We start from the raw sequence: 6,953 nt of genomic DNA on the forward strand, positions 1-6,953 counted from the left end.
TACAACAAAAATTTCCTTTTTGTATTTTACATCGTTCTTAAAAAGTTTATTTCACTAAGATTCAGATAGGTTATTTAAAAAATCTACAGTTTAATTCTTACTTGTTTTTCTCTGCACTTACATTTTCAACTCTGGAACAGCAGATTGCATCTTCTGTGTGTGTATACACGTGTATTAATGGGAGTAATCTGCTAAGGTCTATTACAACCTGTGCAATCCTGTTATCTGTATATGTTTCTCTGAAGAAAAAAAAGCACACTTAAAAATTCTGAAGATTTTCTTTTATTTCTTCAATCGATTCCTACTTGCTTTTTCTAAGCTCTATCTTCCTTATTAAACTAGTTTTCAATTAAATGTGTAGCCAGAATGTGTACATCTTAAAAGTAGCAACCAACAGATTGCTGAGTATTTAAATTTTCAAAATATTAGTAATTATTATAATAGACATTTTTCAGAATTTATAACTAGTTACAAGGAAAGCAACAACTTAGTGTATAGTTATGCTTTTAGTAATTAAATATAAATAATAAATGTATGCATGTATGTTATAATGAAAATCAAACGCCATTTTACTTGATAAAACCCTATTTATTGATTGGTTATTTGGTAGCAGGTACACATTCATGGAAAGGCCTAATCTAATCAGAAAATCTTTAAAGTTTTTTAGAAGCTTAGCAACTCTTGAGATTGGGTCATCAAAATAAGAGTAACTGAGAAATTACTTGACACAATATGTTCAATATGGTGACATTTTATTTTAATATAAATTTATTAGAACTTCTCCTGCACCCCGGTTTAAGGAAAGAGAGAAATTTAAGCAAAACAAGTGACCAGTGGGTATGTTTAAAACCAATGACTCCCACCCAGATAGGCAAGGTGAACAAGGGTCTTTAGAGATTCACAGCCCAACGAAGAGCCCAAACCAAAGACTTAGTCTGTTTAATGTACAGCAGCCGCTAGCAAGGTAGTCTTAGGAAATTTTTAACAAGAGCCAAGATAAAGGAATTTCTACCTGAAGTTCAATTAAACAGGATACTCATCCCCTACCCTCTAGTTAATTAAGGCTTTTCACTATATACTTTAATGAACCCTCACAATTTATCTAAATTCCAGCCTTCAAACACAATTGTTTCACCTTTTTTTTTTTTTTTTTAGTGTCAAAACCAGGAAACCTTTGAAACCACAGAATACACGCTTTTCTAAGAGCTCGCAGCAACTTTTCCTGCAGGGGAACGGCTACTGCCACTAAGGCCATCAGTTAACACTGTACCTTCGGTGGTTTTTGCTAAACCAGACAAAAGAATCCTCAACAACCTCATCTCAAACATATCCTCAAGTTAGAAGTTGTTTTCAAATTACTCATTTAAATCTCGTGTAACTATATATCAAAGATCAAATACAGGTCAGAATTCTGTTTAACAAACACTAAACAGTTTTTAAAACTTACAAATAACATCCACTTAGATTAAGTATCTGATTCTTGTAATTACTGAATAATTATAAAAGCAGGATAATTAAGTCTAATGGAACACCTCAACCAACCTGCCTCCCTTTCCACTCAGCAAAATGTTACTTGGTAGCAAATGTCCAATGAAAAGTCTTCCTTAAGCACCAAGTGGTTAACTGTGTATCAAAGGGTACACCCATTCATTTTCCCATAAACGTTATCTTGGTGTACCTATGTAAAACACCTGTAACAAAGTCTTCAAAGTACCCTTGGGTGTCAACCACTGTCGATCTTTGGTAGAAAGTGCATGTTCATGAAAAAGGCCTGTTCTGATCAGAGTATATTTAAGGTTTCTAGAAGCTTAAAAACTCTTGAGATTGGGTCATCAAAATAGCATAATTGAGAACATACTTTATGTACAAGAGTGCAGAATGCAAATGATTAAACAGTATCAGCAACTTAAAATTTTTCTCTTATACAAGTCATAAGTCATTTCTCTGTTCGGAACCCATGACTGCAACCAGCTCTAACCGGTTCTTTGAGAACTGTGGCTAGGCTGAAATTTTGGAAGTGTTGGCTTTGGTGGAGACCAAGCAGGAAAAGTCTCTGGCTTCCCTGTTGCTGCAGTTCCCACCCACCAAAATGAATATACCCACCGGTGTGAATTGATAATGTGGTCCAAAGAGCAAAGCAGGAACGGAGTCCAGATCCTCAAAATGGTAGTACAGGGCATAACCACTAGGCCACCTATCAGTTCAGTACAGAAAGTACAACCCTGTGCATCATGGTGCAAAAGCTGGGGCCTAGGTTTCGCATTGTGCATCTCACACCTATGGAAATAACAAGAGGAGTAAAATCTATAGAAGTCAACACACCCTAAGGAGATGGGTGTTCACAGAAGACGGGTGTCAACGCTTTTGCAAAGGTGGTTGGCTATTAAGATAATGAATGGCAACTGCAATTCTAAAGCTGAAAAGAAAATTTTACAATCAACTGTTGAGTTTGACAATGCAGAACTCAACACTGGCTTGATGTTTACCAACAAGGCTTTGCAAATCATGACACCCAGCTACATGCTTATGAAAATTACTACCCCACTAACATCTACTACCCCTCAAGATTAACTCTCAAGTGAGAGTTGGAAGGATTTGGGCCATGAAGAAGGGAGGTAATCAGCAATACCCCAAACCATTTACTCTTAGGCTTGAAGCTTTTCCCTTTACCACCCGCCCTTGGAAAGACATGGTGACACCTGCGAAGTTCAAGGTGGAAGAATTCCAGAATTCCAGAGAAGGGGACATCCGTGCACCAAGGATGTGTCAAGGTGATCCATCAAGAACAAAAGTATTGAGGGTCAACACTTTTGAAAAGTAAAGACAGAACTTCTAAAATGCAGGGTGGATTCTCTAGAAGACATAAAATCACTGCTCTTGACTCCCTGGATCCCTCGCCATGTTGCTGTCAGCTCACCCACTAAGGGTGCAGTGTCTTGCTGGGCCCATTTTCCCTCGGTCTGTAGAAGGCGCTGTGAAGCACATCCTGTTCTAACTCTGGGGCCCTTCCCCCGCTGCAGCCTTACCCGGTGCGGGGAATGCGCCCCCTACTGACTCACACGCTCATTGCCTTTAGCCGACTTGGCTGCGGTGCATTTTGGGTGGGGGCTGGTATTTTCTTCATGGCCATAAACCAGAAGCAACAATGCAGATTTGGAGAAACTGTATCAAGGTCCCCAGGAGATTTCCCGCCCCCACCCCATCCTGAAGGTTCAAGGCACTTGCCCGAGGAGCATCAAGAATAGGAATTGGGTGTGTGGGGATGGGCAGCAGTAAAATGGCAAACGCAAGGAACAGTTGGGTTCTTTTTCCCTCCTAACCCTTTGTCTGAGAAATGGGGTTATGGCAAGAACTGTCCAGGGGAACTGGCGAATGAAAGAACACCAAGAACACTTCATGTGGGTGTGTGTGGCTAAAAAGGGATATTAGCTCTTGGCGCCTGATCTTGGGCAGAAGAGGAAGAGAAGCAATCGCGCCTTTTCCAGCAGACAGGCACCCGGGGGGGGGGGGGGGGCAGGCAGGCCAGGGCAGAGGGAAGAAGGGGTGAATAAAAGGGTACTCAGAGAACTACTCCCATTCATTGCATTAAAGAGAGACATCTTTCCGCAGCTTTCAGGATTTCCATTTTCTACCAGCTGATTGCAAAGTTGGGGCTCAGAACGCTCCCAAGACGTCGCGCTGCCCAGGCACTGCGACTGGGTAAGGAGGGTGGCGTGGCCTCCGAGGGCACAGGAGGGGAGCCGGCACGTCGCGGAGGAAGGGCTGCAAGCAGAGGCAGACTTCCACTCCGTGCCATGCACGCTCCCCGCCCCCCAGGCTGTCCCCCTTCCCGTGGCGGAGGGTGGGAAGACCTGGCAGGACGCTCGTCCTAGGCTTTGGGGGTGTGGGTGGGGGCCTGGAGGAAGGGGCGAGTTCCAGCGATGGGAGAACCGAGCTTCTCGCTGGGGGCGGGGTGGAAGGAGATGCCATCAGCGGCTCCAGCCCCGGGACCGGGCTGGCTGCTGGCCTCCGCGGGCTCCCGAGGCGGGGGCCGGGGGTCGGGCTGCAGGGGGAGGCGCCCGGCCCCCGGAGCAGAGCCGGGGAGCGGCCCGAGCAGGGCGGGCGCTCCGGCAGCCCCGGAGTGTGCAAAGCAGCGCGTGTGGCTGGAGGGCTGGCAATTTAAACAACAAGGCGCCCGCGGGGTCGGGACAGGGCCGGGCCGCGGGGCCGCGCGCGGCTTACCTTGACTCGGCCTCGAGGCGCGCGCGGGGCCGGCGTGCTCGGGGGCCGGGCGGTAGCAGCGGCGGGCGGGCGGCGGCGGCACGGCGGTGGCGGCGGCGAGGGCGCGCCCGGGGCCTCGTCGCGCTCTGGCTCTGTGGCCTCGGCGGGCTCCGGCTCGCGCCGCGGCCGCGGCTGCTGCCGGGGGGCGCGGCGGGCGCAACAGAGCGGCGGGCGGCGGCGGCGGCGCGAGCGGCTCCCTCCAGTCCCCGCGCGGGCGGCGGCGGCAGCGTCGTCGAGCGGTGCAGACAAAGGAGGGGCGGAGGGAGGAGACGGAGGGTGTGGGAGAGGCCGCTTCACCGGCGCGGGCAGGCGGGCGGCGGCGGCCGCGCTCCTCTCGCTCTTCAGCTGCGGGGACCGAGAGAGGGAGCTGTGCCTGAGACGCCAAAATCCCCCTTAGCGCTGCCCGCGGGAGGGGGAGGGGGCACAAGATGGCGGCGGCCAGGGGGGGCGGGAGTTCAGCTCATGGATCTCGGCGGGCGGCGAGGGGAGACCGGGCCGGCGAAGGCTGCGGCGGCAACGGGCGGGGGAGGGGGCTGATCCCGCGTCTCCCCTCAGCAGACAATACAAGCGGCTCAGAGCGAGTCCCTGAACCTGCCCTAGCCAAAATGGCGGCCGAGAAAGAGCGGAAGTGACGTAAGGACTCATTAGCATAAGGACTCATTGTCCAGCTAACTGGAGGGGGAGCGCAATACCCCTTCCCCGTGTGTCCCCCAGGGAGAACTGCTACTCCCACATGTGCTTGCACCTAACTTTTTCTGAGGGAGGGTGGCACCAGCACCCTCGACCCCACCTAAGGGGCATTATATAATCCCCCCACTGAGGGGGAGCTCTCGCGAGAACCAGGATTTGCCATTGACCCACTAGGAGGCGCCGCGAATAATGGCCGCAGTGCGCTTCCAGGGCCCGTGTGCACGGCGGGCGCCTTCCACTGGCCGCAGCGCCGGCGGCGGAGGCACATGCCGAGGGCCGCAGCACCCCCTGCGCTCAGGTGGCCACGCTGGGGATCCGTGCGCGGGCCCAACTGGGCCTGGACTACATCTGGCGGGAGGGGGCGTGCGGGCAGCCCCGCGGCTCCACGTGCTGGGAGGCCCGCGCGCTCACTGGCCGGGCAGCAGCCGGAAGGGCAGGGACACCTGGGCGGCCTTGCCGGAGGCTTCCAGCCTTAAAGGAGGTGTGAGGGCCTCGTGCTTCACACACCGACTTGAGAGACAACCCCAAGGCTGATGCCTTCCTAATGGCGAGGGCCTTTCAGGGCCAGGGGCTGTTTTACAGAAGGCGGCTTGTTGCCCCCGGACTTGACGTTCTTCCAAGGCAGTGATGGCCTCTTCGGCCTAAAGAAAACAAATGGCATCCCTGGGGTTTGAGGCCACTGGACTGGTGAGGCCGAAGAACAAGAAATGATGTTGCCAATGGCCCTCAAGATCCTTAACCACGACCCCTCCGCTGCAGTTGCAGGGCCGGCCACAACCTGGCGGCCCAGGGCAGCATGTGGACGGCTTGCGGCTGTAAAATTAGACGGACCCCAGCCCACGTCTCCCCTCGGCATCTGAAAACCCACCTTTGACGGCAGAAGGCGTCTGAGAACATACCGCTGGCTACACGTACCGGGTAGTACATGCCAACTGGGAAGCATTAATCAAGCCTGTTTTCTTAAGATCCGTTCTGTAAATACTTTTGCTGTGACTCTAAATTTCAAGGTAACAGTTTCAAACTATACGCCCGAAGAACCTTACCTGAACTGAAAACAGTACAAACTGGTTACATGTTGCTCAATGTAACCTTAAGTTAGTAACGCAGTATTCCATTAATTTCTGAAGTTGCGATAAAATACACCCTTAAACAGCAAATCAGTATTTCAAAGGAAAAGAGCTGGGAAAAGTTGTAAAATAAAAATAGTGTGTGTGTGTCGGGGGGCAGAGCGTTTGGTTTAGACCAGCGATTTTCAACCAGTGTGGTGCAAACATGTAAAAAACATGCAATACCTGACTGCTGAGCCAGGGGCACTGGCTCTTTTCCCCTTCGATTATCAGATTAAGAAAATGACAACAACCAACAACGCAACAGCCGCTCACAGGAATGAATCAAAATCATACCTTTTTTTTTTGTCAGTGTCAAAAATTTTTTTGGCGTGCTGCAGAAATTCAGCAATTAGTTTACGTGTAGCACGAAATGAAAAAGGCTGAAAATCGCTGGTTTAGAGAGACAAAGCTGACTCAATTACATGTTGCAGAAGACAGGCAAAAGCTAATATGAAGTAAACAAGATCGGAGCTTTCCTTAGTTAGACTTAGATTGCATACAGTGATAATACAAAGGGACAACATCTGGATTTCATCCTTGGCCTCATTTACAAAGTAAAAAGGGATGCTGGATTCACATGTAAATGATTTTAGAGTTTAAGTCACTGCATTTACTACAAAAATGCCTCAGTCCAGATTCTTTTCTAAATAACTTCCAAATGGTGAAAGTCTTCACTGCTCAAAGGCTCTCTTTAAACTGCAGTAGTGATAGTGCTGTAATGATCGTGGGAATAAGAACGGAAAGATTAAATGGCAAAGGTGTCTCCTCCAGTGGAGGTGTCAGAAGGCGATACTCCCAGTGGGTTCTCTGAGGCAGTTCTTCATCCCTGCTCCACACACTTGACAATGAAAACCGAACTTCGGGTTTACATGGAAAAGAATAGATTCTAAACAC

The 6,953-nt window shown here is 49.6% G+C and overlaps 1 protein-coding gene across 2 annotated transcripts in view; it reads right to left on the reverse strand.

The window, feature by feature from the left end:
• Positions 1-4,295, reverse strand: part of ADNP (activity dependent neuroprotector homeobox) — a 32,057-nt gene extending 27,762 nt beyond the window's left edge. The window contains exon 1 of one of the 2 annotated variants that reach the window (XM_090286567.1): positions 4,222-4,295. The gene's annotated coding sequence lies outside the window, so the exon portion shown is untranslated. Of the gene's footprint in view, positions 1-2,103; positions 2,168-4,221 lie in introns of those variants that run through there. The other variant, XM_090286568.1, reaches the window with a different exon arrangement.
• Between the last annotated feature and the right edge of the window lie 2,658 nt (positions 4,296-6,953).

Source organism: Furipterus horrens, unplaced genomic scaffold (assembly GCF_987537825.1).
Source record: "Furipterus horrens unplaced genomic scaffold, mFurHor1.1.pri manual_scaffold_8, whole genome shotgun sequence".
Taxonomy (NCBI): Eukaryota; Metazoa; Chordata; class Mammalia; order Chiroptera; family Furipteridae; genus Furipterus; species Furipterus horrens.